Source organism: Camelus bactrianus, chromosome 12 (genome assembly GCF_048773025.1).
Source record: "Camelus bactrianus isolate YW-2024 breed Bactrian camel chromosome 12, ASM4877302v1, whole genome shotgun sequence".
NCBI lineage: Eukaryota > Metazoa > Chordata > Mammalia > Artiodactyla > Camelidae > Camelus > Camelus bactrianus.
This window is the reverse complement of record NC_133550.1, coordinates 3,687,650-3,705,475: the sequence shown is the minus strand read 5'-3', so window position 1 is coordinate 3,705,475 and position 17,826 is coordinate 3,687,650. Positions and strand designations below refer to the sequence as shown.

The 17,826-nt window shown below is 41.3% G+C and overlaps 1 long non-coding RNA gene across 4 annotated transcripts in view; it reads left to right on the top strand.

The window, feature by feature from the left end:
* The window catches only part of LOC141579335 (uncharacterized), a 114,754-nt gene extending 99,604 nt beyond the window's left edge, over positions 1–15,150 (top strand). For all 4 annotated transcript variants that reach the window (XR_012510508.1, XR_012510507.1, XR_012510509.1 and 1 more), the window contains 2 exons: positions 9,915–10,027; positions 10,901–15,150. This is a non-coding gene — a long non-coding RNA (uncharacterized LOC141579335). The remainder of the gene's footprint in view (positions 1–9,914; positions 10,028–10,900) is intronic.
* Positions 15,151–17,826: the final 2,676 nt, after the last annotated feature.

The following is a 17,826-nucleotide window of genomic DNA, read 5'->3' as shown; positions in this document are numbered from 1 at the left end:
AGACTGAAACATCTCGGTCCCAGCCAGCAAGGCACCTGCGTTCAGGATGGTGGGTGGAGAGTGCAGAGTTGTCACAAAGAAAGAAGTGGTGGGATGGGAGGGAGGACAGTTAGGTACTTTACTGGGGAGGGAAATAGTGGGCTGAACATTTCCTGGTTGAACAAGAGGACTGTGACATGATGTGCTTGTATTTTGGAGAGAAGGGTTTTGTGGGGACAGGCCTAGGGAGAACGCTCTTTGGCTGGGGATTCAGCACGACAAAGAAACACAGAGAACCGGGCAGACCCCAGGGCCCCTGCTGGGGGAGAGGCTGCCCACCAATTTGAGCCCTTGGGGCTGCTTCTGTCCCTTAGCCGGGGCCTTAGAGCTCCCTTCACAACCCAGTCCTGTTGATACTAGAAAAAATAAGTGGGGCATGAGAAGGGCTGTGTCCCAGGCTTTGGTTGAGCCCCTTGGGTGTGCCCTGCCAGATGTGGGTACTTGGCTTCATGCAGGAAAGTATTCAAGGGCAAGCCACTGTTGAGTAAAGGTAGATTTATTCAGAGAGATTTGTTGAAAGGCAAGAGATATTCCACGATGTGTGGGGGTTTGATGCTCAGATTAAAAGTAGGTACACACTCCACAGAGTGTGGGCCTTCTCTGAAACGGGAGAGAGAGGTGTGACCCCTAGGCAGTGCTGTGTTGCTTGTATTCATGGGCTTCGTGGTTTCATATGCTAATAAGTAGAAGGACCAGCCTAAGGGCAAGGGGCTGGAATTCACAGGGAGTTGGCCATTTCACCCTTTGACCATTTTTGTCTAGCCTTGGGACTGCCATGGTGCCTGGGGGCTTGTTATTCACCATGTTACTATTACAATGGGTGTGTAATGAAGCTCAAGATCTGCTAGAACTTAAATCTCTTCATCCTGAGCCTCAAGGCCTATTGGGGGTTTAATCCTTCACCATTTTGATGTTAATTGCTTTGGCCTTCCTTGAATGGCTGTGCTCTGCCCCCTTCCATCCTGTCTCACTGTGATGACACAGAGAGAACAAAGGCCCGGCCCTGGCTGTGCTCCTGCATTTAACAGGGGGAGGGGTGGGGTAGGCTGAGGATGACTCTGGGTGGTGTGAAAGATGTTTCAGATTTTCCCACGTGGGACATGGGGACCTGCCAGCTGCACCACAGATTTATCTCACGGGCATTATCGCTTGTGTCACTCATTTGTTTCTATTTTTCTTTTTTTTTTTTTTAAGTATTTAATCTAAATTTAATATCAGGTTTTTTTAGGAAACAAATTCCTCTTTTTATTTTCTTTGGGGCTCTTTTTGGGGGGGTAGGTAATTAGGTGTATTTATCTGTTAGTGGAGGCCCTGGGGCTTGAACCCAGACCCTGTGTATGCTATACACACGCTCTAACACTGAGCTCTACCACCCGCCCCTTCATCTTTTTCTTTTTGCTTTAGCTGCCAAAAATCTTACAGCTGAATTTCTAGTCGGCCTTTAACACTTACCCTGACTTCATGGCATCCATTTTTATGACTTTACCTCCCCCTGGTTTCATTTAAGTATTGAATCTCCATTTTCTTTTCACTCTCACTTTTGTCTTTTTGTTGTTATTGTTGTTAAGCTGTGTTTAAAAAATTGTTTAAATTCTCTTTTAGCAGGAGGCTGAAAGTAAATAAATATGTAAATAAACATCACACTTAAATGCTTTTATACATTCTAAGCTGTTTAGTAGTTACTTAAAAACTGGACTGATATTAAAGTTATAATATTTTTACATTATTTTTTAATTTTTTCAAAAGGTATAGCTGATTTACAATATATGTTTCAGGTGTACAATAGTTGCTCCATTTATAGTTATTGTAAAACATTGACTGTATTGCCTATGTTGTAAGATACATCCCTCTAGCGTGTTTATGTTACATGTAGCAGCTTGTATAAGAAAGTTGGGTAACACAGAGTCTGGGGCATTGCTGTGTCTGACTCAGGTTCCAGGTCACCCTGCCTGTCAGACCCCAGGCCCTCACAACTGTCTGCAGGGCAGCGAGTGGAGGCAGCTCTCATCAGCGCTGGTACCAACCTCTGAGTGGCAGTGACAGCAGTGACTGTGTGTGGATGTGCAAAGTGTTGTTCCAGGAGATTTACATGCATTTCTTCATTTATTATTTTAAGCCCTCCTGTGAGGGATCGTTTTATGTTTTTAATGAATAATACACTTTATTTTTAATTTAATAGACTTCAAACTTCCGGAAAATTTACAGGAGTAGTACAATGAACACTTAGATACACTTCACCTAAAAGGGCAGTATTTGTCCTTTTGTGTCTGGCTTACTTCAGCATACTTTTTTAAGGTTCATCCATGTTGTAGCCTGAAACAGTAATTTATTCTTTTGGTTTAATAATATCTTTTTTCTTTTTCTTTTTTTTGTTTTTGGTCTATTTAAAAATAGTTTCATTGAAGTCTAGTCAGTTTATAATGTTGCATCAGTTTCTTGTTTACAGCACAACACTTCAGTTATATAGGAATATACATGTATTCATTTTCATATTCTTTTTCAACATAAGTTACTATAAGATATTAAACATATTTCCCTGTACTATACAGTATAAACTTGCTGTTTATTCTATACATAATCAGTATCTGCAAACCTTGAACTCACAAGTTATCCCTTCCCACACCGTCTCCCCTCTGGCAACCATAGTTTGGTTTCTATGTCTCTGTGTCTGTTTCTGCTCTGTAGATAAGTTTCTCTTTCTTTTTTTTTTTAAGATTCCACATATGAGCTATCTCATATGGTATTTTTCTTTCTCTTTCTGGCTTACTTCTCTTAGAATGACATTCTCCAGGTCCATTCATGTTACTGCAAATGGCATTATTTTATTATTTTTTTATGCCTACGTAGTAGTCTATGGTATAAATATACTGCAACCTCTTTATCCAGTCATCTGTCAGTGGACATTTAGGTTGTTTCCATGTCTTGGCTATTGTAAATAGTGCTGCTGTGAATATTTGGGGGAAGGTGTCTTTTTGAATTAGGGTTACTTCTGGATATATGCCCAGGAGTGGGATTGCTGGGTCATAGGGGAAGTAAATTTTTTGTCTTTTGGTGAATCTCCATACAGTTTTCCACAATGGCTCCACCAAACTTCATTCCTAGCACAGTGTAGGAGGGTTCCATTTTCTCCACAGCCTCTCCAGCATTTATTGTTTCTGAACTTCTGAATGATGGCTATTCTGACTGGTGTGAGGTGATACTTGATTGTAGTTTTGATTTGCATTTCTCTGATAATGATATTGAACATTTTTTCATGTGCCTATTGGCCATTTGTATGTTTTCATTGGAGAAAAGTTTCTTTAGCACTTCTGCCCATTTTTGGATTGAATTGTTTATTTTTCTTTCTTATGAAGTGTAAAAGCTGTTTATGTATTCTGGGAATTAACCCCTTGACAGTCTCATTGAATGTAAATATTTTCTCCCATTCCATAGGCTGTCTTTTTGTTTTGCTTACTGTTTCCTTTGCTGTGAAAAAGCTTGAAAGTTTAATTAGACCCCACTTGTATATTTTTGCTTGTATTTCTATTGCTTGAGTAGACTGCTCTAGGAGAACATTGCTGAGATGCATGTCAGATGTTTTGCCTACGTTTTCTTCTAAGAGGTTTGTAGTGTTTTGTCTACATGTTTAAGTCTTTAAGCCATTTTGAATTTATTTTTGTGTGTGCTGTGAGGGAGTAGTCTAACTTCATTGATTTACATGCAGCTGTCCAGTTTTCCCTACACCATTTTCTGAAGAGGCTGTCTTTACTCCATTGTATGTTCTCACCTCCTTTGTCAAAGATTCAATGACCAAAAGTTTTTGGGACTATTCTTGATAATTTTTTTACCCATTCATTGATGGATGGACATTGTTTGTAACTTTTGGCTACTCTGAATGATACTGCTATGAATATTGATGTGCAAATTTTTGTGAGAATATGTTTTCATTCTGTTGGCTGTACAGTTGGCCCTCCATATCTGTAGTTTCCACTTCATGGATCCAGATGGCTGGTTGTAAAGGGACTCGAACATCCTTGGATTATGGAATCCAGGGTGGTGGGTTCCTGAAACCAATCCCCCGAGGATACTGAGGGATGACCCTATATGTAGGAGTAGAATTGCTGAGCCATATGATAAGACTAAACTTTTGAGGAAACACCAGACTTTTCCAAAGAAGCTGCACCATTGCCCATTTCCAATGGCTGCATATTGAGGGTTCCCATTCCTCTGCCTCCTGACCGACAATTGTTATTGTCCGTGTTTTGATTATAACCATCCTAGTGGGTGTAAAATGAGATCTCATTTTGATTTTGATTTGACTAGTGATGCTGAGCATCTTTTCATATGCTTATTGGCCATTTGTGTATCTATTTAATTCCTTGGTAAATTTAAAAATTGGGTCGATTTTCTTTGTATTGGTCAGTTGTAAACATTTTTTTTATATCCTGGATACTAGTCTCTTATTAGATATATGCTTTGCAAATTTTTTCTACTATTCTGCAGATTGTCATTCCACTTTACTTTTTTTAAACATTAAGACAATTCCTTTATAGGGGAGGTAATTAGATTTATTCATTTATTTTATTTATTTATTTATTTTTTGCCAAGCATGCACTCTATCACTTGAGCTACCCACTTCCCCTTTCATTTCATTTTCTTGATGATGTCTTTTGTAACAAGTGGTTTTAATTTTGATGAAGTCCAGTTTATCTGGTTTTTTTTTTTTATCACTTCTGCTCTTGGTATTGTATCTAGGAAACCATAACCTATCCTAGGACCACAAAGATTTATACTATGTCTTCTTTTAGAAAGTTTATAGGTTTAGATTTTACGTTTCTGTCTGTGATCCATTTTCAATTAATTTTTATTTGTTATATACAATAGGGGGTTTCAGATTCTAAATTCATTCTTTTGCCTGCAGATACCCAGCCTTCCCTGCACCATTCGTTGAATAGACTATTCTTTCATTGCAGTGTTGTTGGCACACTTGTTGAAAACTGATTGTAAATATAAGTTTCCCCCCTGGAATTTTTACTGTGTCTCATAGATTTATGTACCCAAACTTATGACAGTACCATAATGACTTCAGTACTATAGATTTGTAGTAACATTTAAAGTGAGTCCTCCCACTTTGCTCTGCTTATTCAAGATAGCTTTGGCTGTCCTGGGCCCCTTGCACTTCCATATGAATTTTAGGATCAGTTTTTCAATTTTTGCAAAGAAGTCAGCTGGAATTTTGATAGCGATTCCACTGAATTTGTAGATCACTTTGGGGAGTCTTAACATTTTTAACAATATTGTCTACTATTCCATGAACATGGGATGTCTTCCGTATATGTAGATCTTCTAAAATTTTTTCAGTGATACTTCAAATTGTTCAATGTACAAATCTTGTAAATTTTTGTTAAATGTATCTCCCATTTTATTTTTAATGCTGTTGTAAATGGAAAGGCTGAGCTTCTTAAGGGTGGGACTATATATCAATTTGTTTATTTCTAGGATTCCTACACATCAAATACACTAGGTTTATAATTGCTTCATAAATCTATCCACAACTCTTCCCTTCCCTGTGTTTTAAAAAACCAAGACCCAGGTTAAACTACCTGAACACCTATGTGGAAGTGAGAAATGAGACCCTTGGGTGGGGCTTTGTGCAGATGATACTGAGAACTTATTTAGGATGGCTTCATCTTAATTTCTTTTAAACAATCCTTTCAGTGTATATAGTCAGATACATTAAGAACATGCCCTTTTGATGTACAGAGGAGCTAAGACTATCATTTTCAAATAATTTCTAGTGAGAATGTTGTACTTGAAACCTAATTTGTATCTATCTTTGAAGATTTATGTTTCAGGAGCTTTGACTAAAGAACACCTGTCTTTATTCAATAATGACAACTAAATGCTCAAACAACATGTAAGAGTTTGAGCTGTAACTGGAGGCAGCGCTTACCTCTCCCAATACACTTGTGCTGATCTGCTCAAAAGGGTTCGTCCAACTGTTTGTCAGTAGTCTGTTGGACAAAGCCATAAATCATTGATTTAAGGTTGCTGGAATGCAACATATTCTTATTAATACTAAGTAAGCCCATATTGAGTGCTTACTGTATGTTGGGAATTGTCCCTCAGACTCACATGAGTTTTATTTCTCTGAAAACCTTACATATTTCCTTGTTATTCCCACTTTACAGATAAGGAGACTGAGGATTAAGTCTTCTCTCTTTTTGGGGGAGCTCATTATCAATGACTGGAAGTTGAAAGGAAAAAGATATTGATTCATCCTGAGAAAATATTTTTCTGAGAGTCAGCATTTTAGAGGGTGACCACTGAAGAGGGTGATCATTGTTAGAGTGAGACGAGCCCCGTTTTGTACGGAGTCAGCATCCCAGTCCTGGACACGGCACTGTGCTGCGTGGTGGGTGAGGCGGCGTGGCCACGCAGGGAACGAGGATGCCGGGCCGTTGGGCTGTGCTCAGGCCTGGTGAGGCTTTCTCTGAAGAGCAGTGGACCATCATTGACAGATTTTAATTAGGGGAGTGGGGTGCTCTCGTAGATCACTTTTGTGTTTGTAGAATGCTTGCAAACATTCAGTAGGCTCGGCAGAAAGTGATGTGACGAATCAGAGTAGGGTGGCTGCGAGGTGTAGCAGTGTTCAATTTTCAAGTGGTTTTCAGTCCCATGTTTGTGGCTCAGTAGACGTGTCACTTTGGATGACGCACTCAAGGAAGTGAAACAATTTATTTAATCAATTGAAGCAGTGATGTACCCAATTCCCAGGACTGTTGTGGAGATCCAGTGAGATAACATTCGCACAGTGTGCAGCGTGGTCCCCAGCCCAAAGTCAGTGCTGAGGGAGTGCCTGTGAATACCTGGTAGGTCAGGTGTCGGTGGTGGGTCTCGGTGACTGAGGAAATCTGAGCCCTGAAGGAGGGGTCCAGTCACATCTGTGAGTGATGGGCCTGAGGTGGGAGGGGCAGAGAGACCTTCCCTCCCAACCAGGGGCCCTGGGCAGGACGGCTATGGGAGGAGCACCGTGAAGTGAGCTCTTTTCAGGTGGAGTTGGAGTTGCTCTTGAGACATCTAAGTGCAGTGTCACGAGCTCACAGAGGAGGTCTGGGCCCGGGCTGTGCATTTTCCTATAATCTCAATCCCTGAGGACGCCGAGGTATTGATCGCTGAACGTGAAGTATTCTTTACAGGACAAGTGAATAGTAGTATCATCTCTGTCATCAAAGCTCACGTCTCTTTATTCATAACCCACTTTGTTAATTAGATACTTACAGGGCGGTTCTTCACCGCCCTCCCCTAGGCTCAGGCTCCACAGTAAAGAGCTGGTGAGCCTCCCTCTTTTCCAGAAGTAGACACATTTAGCTGGTAGCCTTCTATACCTCGCCAGACTTAGAATTTTAATTTGTTGTTTTAATTCTATTATCTGTTGGTCATCTCCTGACAGGAGAGACGTTTTACCTCATGGTCATGTTTCAATTAGCTGTTACTGAGAATTGCTGATCTGATCCATAGTGTATGTATTATATTAACTTTGTAGAGTACTTATCATTTTTCTTTCTTTGCCCTTAAATTTTGTTTGCCCCTTCAAGTTTCTATCCTATTTCGGGCCTTATTTTTTTTAATTAAAAAATGTGTGTTAGTAGTTAAGAAAACAAAAGCAAAGAAACAATGCACATGATACCTAAGTTTAGAAAATATCTATTGTGTTTTCTGTCTCGGCAATGGAGTGTTCTAGAAACTCGTGAAAACTTTCATTACACAAGTTCCTTAAAATGCTGATTAAGAAATAAATCCTTCCTTCCTCATCTTTCAAGCTGCACAGCTAATTTTCAAGAAAGTGAGGGGAAATACTCAGAATCCAAGTCATATCAGAAAGCAGGGATTCTGGGAGATACGTGAGACTTAGAATCCCTGGGGTGCCGGTTGGCTCCTGAACTGAGTGTTAGTTGCCCTGGCAGGAGGGCGGGAGGTGAGCCCCGGGCCTCTCACACTGGGAGTTGGATGGCTCATCCTATGTAAGGCCAAGCACATCCTGAGAATCCTGTTTAATAAAGGGTGAATTAGAAAGAAAGAAAAATATCATTCCTCAAGGCAAGAAATTAAGGAAAGTCAATTTTTGGGGATGCAGGGAAAAATAACAAATCCAAAGTAAGGATTTAGTTTAAAGCTGTTCTGGCATGAGAGTGACCACAATCTCCTGGCAGAAAATCACAGCTCCTCCCGGAATGAGAAGTTGTGTTTTGAATGAAACAGTGAACAGCCATTCCTAAAAAGGCCTCCTGAGTCTTCTGGATCAAGATACTAGACCCAAACAGCTCTCTTCCAAGGTCTCATTTAAATAACCAGAAAGGTTTTAAAGGAAAGAAGCCATAATCATAGTTCTATTTATTGACATTAGTATATGCTAGGAATTCAGAGGTGACTATGGAGTTGTCTCCTCTTTTATGGACCTTACTTTCTGTTTGACATAGTTGGGGAGCTGGGTGGAGGGAGGTTTTAGTCTGTTGCAATTAGCTAGGAAAGGAAATTAAGAAAGCAGTGAAGGGTGGGTGAACTTTTTAGCTGAGGACAGTCCTGTTCATTTGGCTTTTAATTGCAGGCTCGATGAGTTTTCACTGGAGGGAATTGATCTTACAGAAAATGGACTTAACTCAGGCCTCTTCAGAATGGACAAATGAACCTGGAGAAAGACAGTCAAATCTGTGCAGACATTGAAGTTCACGTGAACGTGCTGTATCCCTGAGCCAAAGATAGAACAAGTAGGCAGCACTTCTTGAGGACAGAGGGGTGGTTTTTAAGGTTCTCCAAGAATGAATCCCAGGGAACCGGGATGGCCAGTTGTCAAACTGTGACTTTGCTTTTTGGACGGTGTGCCCACCAAAGGTATTTTCCATTTATTAGTTTTCCTTTCTCTTAAATACATCTCAGGTGATGAGGACGTGGGCACAAGCATTGGACGCCATGTCGAGGAGACTTTGGATACCTGCCTAGAAGCGCGGGCACAGCTGCGGCTGCGTCATACATCTTGCCGCCCACCCCGTTGCCCGGCTCCGTGATCACGGCAGGGTGGTTCCTTGATGACCTGTCCATCTCCTTTGTGACATTGTAACCCACCAAAAACCGGAGCGTATTAGCTTGGCTTTGTTCTTTTCCATCCTTCTCTTTGAATGGACTGATAGTGGACCCAGTTATGATAGCAGATGTTTTACAAGTAGGGCTCTCAGTACAAACCTTGTAATCCCCGCTGTGTGATCTAGAGAAGAAAGTTACATTCTTTCCAAATTGTTTTGATGCACTTATGTGGGAAAATGGTGTACGTTTGAATATGTATTTCCTCTCTGAATCATCATGGCTAGAGATGAATGTGGGCAGACATGGAATGTGTTTTCTGTATTTGAACTGTATGGTCCCCTAAATTCTCTCCAGCTTTTTAAAGTCATCACTGGAGTGTTACCTCCAGAGTGTCCCAAAGCATCCACCACTGCCTGTTCTTCAGACACTGTGAGTTTCCAAGTTGGAGAAGGCTGCTAGCTGGTGAGGCATTCTCTGGCACATCTCTGGCTGGCTGATGTGGGCTTAGCACCCAAGACTTGGCAGACAGTAACTAACCACGATCACTTCCATTTCTGGGACACTCATGAAGGATTTTATACGTATGCTAGTGGCATACGTTATTTCAATTAGTTTTCCCAACAATCATAATTAGATTTTTTCACCTCTATTAATAAGTAAACTGTCAAAGCGAGTGACGTGCAGACTTTGGACTGGAACACGGGTCTTTCTGATCCCAGTCTCTGTTCCCTCCCCGACCTATCCTTCCAGATGGCCAGGAGAATCTTCCTCAGTCTTGAGCTTCCTGCTGATATTACCACTCTCTTTGTTTCTAGGAGAGGAAAAGAAGTCTAAACTTACTTTCCAGTTGAAAATGGAATGGAGAGTTAACGTTGGAAGCCGGGAGAGTCTGTCCTGTGATGAAGCGGCCTCCTAGCCACTTCCACTGGTACGTCACGTCACTGTCTGGGCCCCTTGCTCAGCCTGTGCACAGGTGACAGCGCAGATGTGCCGAGCAGTCCTCCCGGACAGGGCAGTGGGTTGGAAAGGAGTTTGGGGATTTGGTTTCATTTCATAGGTTTCTGAGGGCCTTGGCCTGGCACTTCGAGTGGGACCATTCCCTGTCCCACATGCTCGTGCTCTGGGCCCGTGCAGGCCTGATGTGGCCTTAGCCTGAGGCTCAGGGCCCGTGGTGAAGTGGAGAATTTTAGTCCAGTGTCTGTGGAGGCTCTGACAATTCTGGGTCGTGGGACATTGTCCAGGATGATAATAATTCTTCCCCGAGTTTCAGATTTCCTTGCCTGTGAGACGGGGTAGTAATAGTTTCTGAGATGATTGTAATGATTCAGTAAGGGGCGCAGCGTGTGCTGGCAGGTAGCTGGTGCTTAAGGAGCAGAAGTCGCAGTCACACTGTCAGCCTCTCACTGTGTGCTCTGTGCTTTGAGAAGATGTGTATTTGGTGAAAGTCCTGCCCAAATACTAGGGTCTAGATGAAACGTTGTTCCTTTACTTTCCCTTTCTTTTGCTCCTTCCTTTCTCTGCGTCTCATGTGTAGGGAGCAGATTCCTGTTTCAGGGAATACAGGCCTTTCTAGGAAAAGGACAGGATGAACGTGGATAGGTGGGGTCGGAGGGGGTCTGGAGCATCTGCATAGCGCTGCTTCCCTGCATTTCTGCATCCGGTCCCATCAGTGCACGAAGTCAGCCTTCCTCTTCCTTCCTGTGTCATCAGGTCTCTGTTTTATGGGAAAACATTTTTTACGTGTCTTTTTTCACTTATATGTTTCGTTCAGATGCTTGTTGCTTTTTTCCCTGTGCTTCAGCGTTCCTAGGAGAGAATTCAGCAGTGCAGCGTCCTCTCCGAGCTCTATGAGTTGATCGGCTTCCACTGCAAGTCCGTCTTCTTCAAGTGGGTGGCCCCCGTGCAGCGCGTGGCCCCCGGCATCCCGGAGCCTGGCGGGAAGGCCTGCTACCGACTCCTTCTGCAGACGCTTCCTGGCTACAGTCTGTCACTGATTCTGCAGGACTTCAACAAAGGTTTTGGGACTAAAACATTGCTTCAGTCCGATTAACCATGCCTTGTTTGGGCCCTGCTCTCCTGTCTCAACAGGGTGAATTGTGATTCGTGTAGAGCAGGACACAGCAGACTTTTTTCTGTCAAGGGCTTGGGAGTCAATATTTCAGGATCTGCAAACCTCCTGATCTCTGGTGCAGCTGCTCAGCTCTGCTGTTCAGACGCCAGAGCAGCCGGACAGTCCACACACCCACAGAGCTTTATTCACAGCAGTGGCTGGGGCTGGATTGGGTGTATGAACTGCAGTTTGTCCCCACAGCCTCCTCACTATTGACGCCTGTACCTGAGCGTGCATTTGCGACAATGGGTGAACCTACACTGACACGTCATCATCACCAAGAGCCCACACTTGACACTAGGATTTACACTTGGTGGTGTGCACTCTGTGGGTTTGGACAGATGTACAATGACACGTTTCTACCATCACAGCATCATACAGAGTAGTCTGTCTTAGTGACCCTAAAAATGCTCCTTGCTGCACCTCATTCATTACTCCTTCCCCTCTAGCCTCTGACAGTAACTGATCTTTTAGTCTCTGTGGTTTTGCCTTTCCAAGAACACCATACAGTTGGAATCAGACAGTTGCAGAATCTTCCCAGATTGGCTTCTTTCACTTAGTAATATGCATTTAAGGTTCCTCCATGTCTTTCCATGCCTTGATAACTCATATTATTTTAACACCATAAATAGTCCATTTTCTGCCTGGACCACAGTTTATTTATCCATTCACCTACTGAAGAACAGCTTAGTTGTTTCTGAGTTCTGGTGATTATGAATAAAGCTGCTATTAACATCTGTATGCAGATTTGTGTGTGGACGTAATTTTCCATTTTGTTCAGTAAACACCAAGGAGCACAGTTGCCAGATCATATGGTAGGAGTACGTTTAGTTTTGTAAAAAATTGCCAGACCGTCTTCCAAAGTATCTGGGCCATTTTTCATTCCCACCAGCAATGCAAGAAAATTCCTGACGCTCCACATCCTCACCAGCATTTGGTGCTGTCAGTGTTCTGAGTTTTGGCAGTTCTGACTGGTGTGCAGTGATAACTCACTGTTTCAGTCTGCAGCCCCTTGATGACAGATGCTGTGGAGCATGTTTCCATAGATTTCTTTGGCATCTAGTTTCCATGTTGAGGTGTGTGTTGAGGCATTTTGCTCATTTTTTAAGCAGGTTATTCATTCTTCTTTTTGAGTTTAAAGAGATTTTGGTGTATTCTGGATATCAGCCCTTTATCAATGTGTCCCTGCCCTTTACCTGCAGCACCGGAGTTGTCCTTTGGGTCTCAGTGGAGTGTCAGCTCTTCAAAGAGGTTCCCTGTCTTCCCTCACCTAAATACTGTCCTTGAACTTTTCACTTTCATTGACTCACTTTGTTCTTTTTACATAGCATTTCCCATAATTTGTAAGTACATTAAAAAAAAAGGCAATGATTGAACACTGCCTCCCCCACCAGGCTGTGTGCCCTGTGAGAGCAGAGACCCTGTCCCCACTCACCATGTCCCATGACAGCACATGTCACATGTCCATGTAAATGTGTGTAACGTGGGGCCAAACCTGATGAGCAGCTATGACGACATGTGTTGGCTACCATTCATTGAATAGAGTTTGTTTCTTGATCTTAATTTTAAATCACATGAATGAAACATGTTTCTTTTGAAAAATAAAACAACAAAGCACACCTCCATGTGATTGGTACTTTCTACTTAGCCTTCTGACCCAGGAGGGGACGTTCACCATCATTTTGTGGAGGAGGTTGGGGAGGTAAAGTAGGAGAGTGAGATCAAATAAAGTAAAAATGATAACAATCAGCTGGCTTTATTTTCACTAAGACAAATGTTACTTTAAACCATACCTCAGCTGTTGTTCTGTTGTTTTAAACACTTCTCATAGAATTAAATGGAAGCCCACTAAACCCTGAAAGGGAAATTATGTGCTCAGGTCCTGAAAAGTGTTTATGTCTATTTCTTGAAATGCACATTTTCCCTGCTGGTTACAGAAAGTCATGGCGGGAACACAGCCGTGAGCTGTGTGTGTCTGCCAGCTTCACGGGCTGCTCACTGTCATTTTCATTTTCTTGTGTTGCAGTGTATGAAGGTTTTCCATCAGACTGTTTGCTCAGCCCCTTCCTGAAGGAGGGATTGAATTTTCCACAGGAAATCTTATGGAAGAGAGTGACAAGGCACATGGGTTTCCCAAAAAGCAATAGTTGTTGTAATAAACTCTCACATTGGTGAACTTTTTGAATACAAGCGAGTTGAAAATTTTATCACTAGGTCATATGCCACAAATCTGTCTTAAGAATAAAAATATTCAGATTTTATAGAAGAAGCAGTTTGAATCAAGTATAAATTACAATTTGTACACTAGTTGGTGTTAGAACATGTACTCACTCTTACCATAATTGCCTGTGGTAGGAACTGGATCATTGTTTATTTATTTAAAAAAAATCCTCAAGGTTCTACTTGCCTCATTCTTGATGCGGCAGTGTTGAGGTTAGTTAAGTTGGGACATTTAGAATTCTTGGCTAGGTTTTCAGGACATTGATTTCAGCCTCTTTATCTTTTTTAGAATCTCTTCTTTGTGTCGGTCTTTGGTCTTTTGACAATGTGGAAATACTGCACAGATCTGTCTTTCCCTTTTTCCTGTCTTTATGGGAAAAGATTTCTGTAAGACACACTACTAGGACATTAAGCATTTTGTGTGGGGTAAGTTTGGTCGGCTCAAAGGATTTCAATTAATACGTATTAATACTTGCTATTCAGCTAATGATAAGAAAATTATAAAATAACTTAAGTATACATCAATAAATATAGTACAATAAGCCCATCACCCAGATTAAGGAATTCACAAACATTTCCATATTTCCTTTATTCAGACCTTTGTTCTTTTACTTGTCCTTTGTTGAAGTATTTGACAGCAAATTCAAGAAAACATGTCATTTTACCCTATGTACTCAAGTAGGCATGTCTGAAAAATGAGGGCCATTTCTTTGATCAGGTTTTTCCATTTGACTTATGTGCTCGTTAAGTACCAGCTGTATCAGGCATCTCACTAGGCATTAGGAATCCTTGGGGCAATGAGACAGTCCTGGCTCCCAAGGAAGTTAAGGGCTGATGGAAGAAACCAACACAGGAGCTTAGGTGCCTCACCTAAGGTCCCTGCGGGATGACACCAATTGGAAAAAATTTGTGCACAATACAGTGGGATTCACAGAAGGGTCTGGTCAGACTAGTAGGGCAGGCCGTGAGAGAGGCGGTCAGCAGGGCTACAAGAGGAGGAATCATTTGATCAGAATCTGAAATCTTTTCTGCCAACCTTCCTACCAAGCCCTAGGGCCCATCACACACAACCCTGTGCTGTAACTGTTTTTGATTCCTGTTACCACGTCTCCTTCAGGAAGGATTTTAAGGTGGAAAATATTTAAAATCAGTAATTGTTGCCAGAAGGGACATAGAACAAAGAACATGGAAACAACACAAATGTCCATCAGCACATGACTGGATAAAGACAAGGTGATACATATCTACAATGGAATACTACTCAGCCATAACAGATGCAATTTGCAGCAACATGGATGGACCTGAAGACTGTCATTCTAAGTGAAGTGGGGTGAAAAGAGAAAGAAAAATGCCATAAGACTTCATTTATGAGGAATCTAAAATTAATAGCAATAATAATAAGACCACAAATGAACTAATTGTTATTTTGATTTCTTGAATATGCTTAAGCACATATGACTGTCCTTTGTGATTGGATTACCATATTCTGTTTATTATTCTTTTGTAGTTGGCTTTATTCCTCTGGTAACTATGTAAGTTTAAAAATCTGAAACTCTAATCTGTTCTTAGAAACAATAATTAGTACATATATGTAACTAAAAAAATGCAGTATACTCTATACATGTATTTACATGCAATGTGTATGTGGAGTTGAACTGTAATAATTATACCTAATAATACTGAAAAAGGAAAAAAATAAAATAATATATAAAAAAAACTAATCACCCCTCTTTAAATATTAAAACATTCAGTTCTGAGATTCTGTGAAAAACAGCATGGAAGTAGGTTTTTAAGATTTTCTCCTTGTTCCTCGGTGAGCAGCCTGGGCTGCACAGCTTGGCCGCCACAGGCACCCAGGACTTGCCGGCTTGCTCCTCACTTGTTGGGAGGAAGATTAGCTGATTCAGGAATATTTATGCTCTTAGAAGTTGCTGAAAACCCCACAGAGCTTCTGTTTACATGGAGTGTATCTGTCAATATACCCCATTTTAGAAATTTGAACAGAAAATTTAAACCCAAGAACTGACAAGCACACGCTGCCCCAGCACGTGGTCAAAGCAGTGCTGTCACGGTGGCGTGTGTTGGTTCTAGAAAAAATGCACCATACACTCAAGAATGAGGATGAACCCACAGATCTCATCTCAGCAATGCTATGAAGAGGTGGGACCCAAAGCCCCTAAAACAGTGCTGAAGTCCCCAGATGTCCCAGAACACACAGAGCCATGGGACCAAGAATCCAGTGTCTCATGGATCATCAGCCGTGGAGACCGCGTCCTGGGTCAGGAGAAGCAAAAGTAGGGATACCAGGCACACAGTCCTATTACAGCAATGCTTTAAAGGTGTTGAATTGACTAAAAGAGTGGCAAAGATTTGCATTTAGAATACTACATTTCCTCTCCTGGAGACGTTAGAATGATAACACTGATTAACAGAGGATGATTGTAATGGATTAACTATGATACTGATGACATGAGCTGCTCACACTAACCCTGCACTCAATGTAGACTAAGCCTTTTATGCACAAACTTCATTAGGTCTCCACATCCCTGCAAGGTGGCATTAAGCACTCATACAACCATGAAATCAGTGACTATAAAACAGTCACAAGGCTTTCTCTGCAGCATGAGGTAGCAAAACCAGCAAGAATTTTCAATGACAAAATCCAAAATCATATATATTTGGGAAAGAAAGCAAACAAAACACAGAAGGACAATAAAACAAAAGAGCAGATGGAATGGAAACTTTTATTGAAGAAAGCAATGATTGATTCAATTACAACAGGTAATGTCCCTGGTATAATTGAACCATCAATCCAAATTTTTGGAATAGTGAGTTGTGAAATTACTGTCTCATTTAATATTGGAATTCCTAGTTGGACCAATTTGATATACATCACTGGTGTGATGTTATCTATTTAGGTAAATAACAATATTCATATTTTTTAAGGTAACAGGAATCATAACACAGGACTCCAGATTTAGAGAGAGAATTCAAACAACTACTATCATACTCCATCCAGTAAGGACAAGTGTCCCTGCGTCACCAAAACAATGAGAATTTGCACACAGAAAACACATTTCTCCAGTTGTGACAAATACAAGACCGTGAACCATGAATTACGAGAAGAAGCAACTGTTTAAATGCCATGGGCAAAATTTTTTATCATCTTGAAAACATCACTGATGCACTAAGTAAGAAAAAAAATTGTTTTACTAGCAAATCTAACTGACACAGGGGTTTTTCCAAGTGAGAAGGTAATTCCAAAAATTGCAGTAAAATGAGTTAAGATGATCTGTGCAGTGACGGAGCTGATAATAGACTGACCAGCATCACGATTTCCGGTTTTACACTTGCTCTCTTCTTGTCACCTCTGACACAAGAATGCATCATATGATTTTTTTCTTTAGGGAAAAAAAGATAAATAAAAACTAACTAGAAGATGTGGTATGGAAAGCAGTAATGAAGTTGTCTAACCTAATAATGCAGCCAGTGTAATGTAGCACTTATTCGGGCACTAGAATTTTTTAAATCATGATTTATTTTATATCCTATTTCTATCCTAAAGGAGGCACTTAAAGTTTTCTACTTTATTCAACATATCTTGTGGGGGTTGTGATATACACTGGTATGGCAGTTTTCAGAGATTCAAAATCGCCTCTGTGGTTGTGGTCAGGAAAGGCAAGGCTCCCTCACAGCTGAGACGGAGAAGGAATCCCCGGAGTCAGCCCCCGGGCAGCTTCCGAACCGCATCTGCTTGCACTTGGCACAGGACACCATCAGCAAGTGTAACTCTGACAAGGAGATTTCCCCGGGGACCTGGGAGGTGCTCTAACATTCTGAAGCCACTTGTTTCCCATTTAGGTAAGGCTTGGAAAAACAGTTTATTAGAAGTGACTCCCTTTGTATGTGCCTTTTGTCCTGAGAGGTCACTAATTAGCATAAATATAAAATACCCCATAATATAAGAATTTAGGTACCCCATTTTTCCATCTACCTGTCTATTTGTTTATCATATTTATACTTAGGTTACACTTTCCATGATGTTCAATTCCGGGCACCAAAAAAGAAAGGTTGCAAAATATTTCTTATAAAAAGCGGGAATGGGTCTAAGGTTTAAAAACCACTACTGCTAACAATAAAAGCCAGATAATATTTTTAACCTCAACTGCATCAGACCTTCCCGAATTCCTCCCTTAAGTTCACTGTTAAAACAATAATGGAATCTCTGTCCTTCCAAGACTCGGGCCTGATCGCCACCCATCCAGATATCTTTCTGTGGGTCCCTACTTGTCCTCGAGGCCCCCAAACACAACTTACAGGTTGAAATTTCTTCAGTGTTCCTACTGTAGGGGAAACCTGGAAGTCCCAGGCACTGTCCAGGAGTCACACCTACCTGC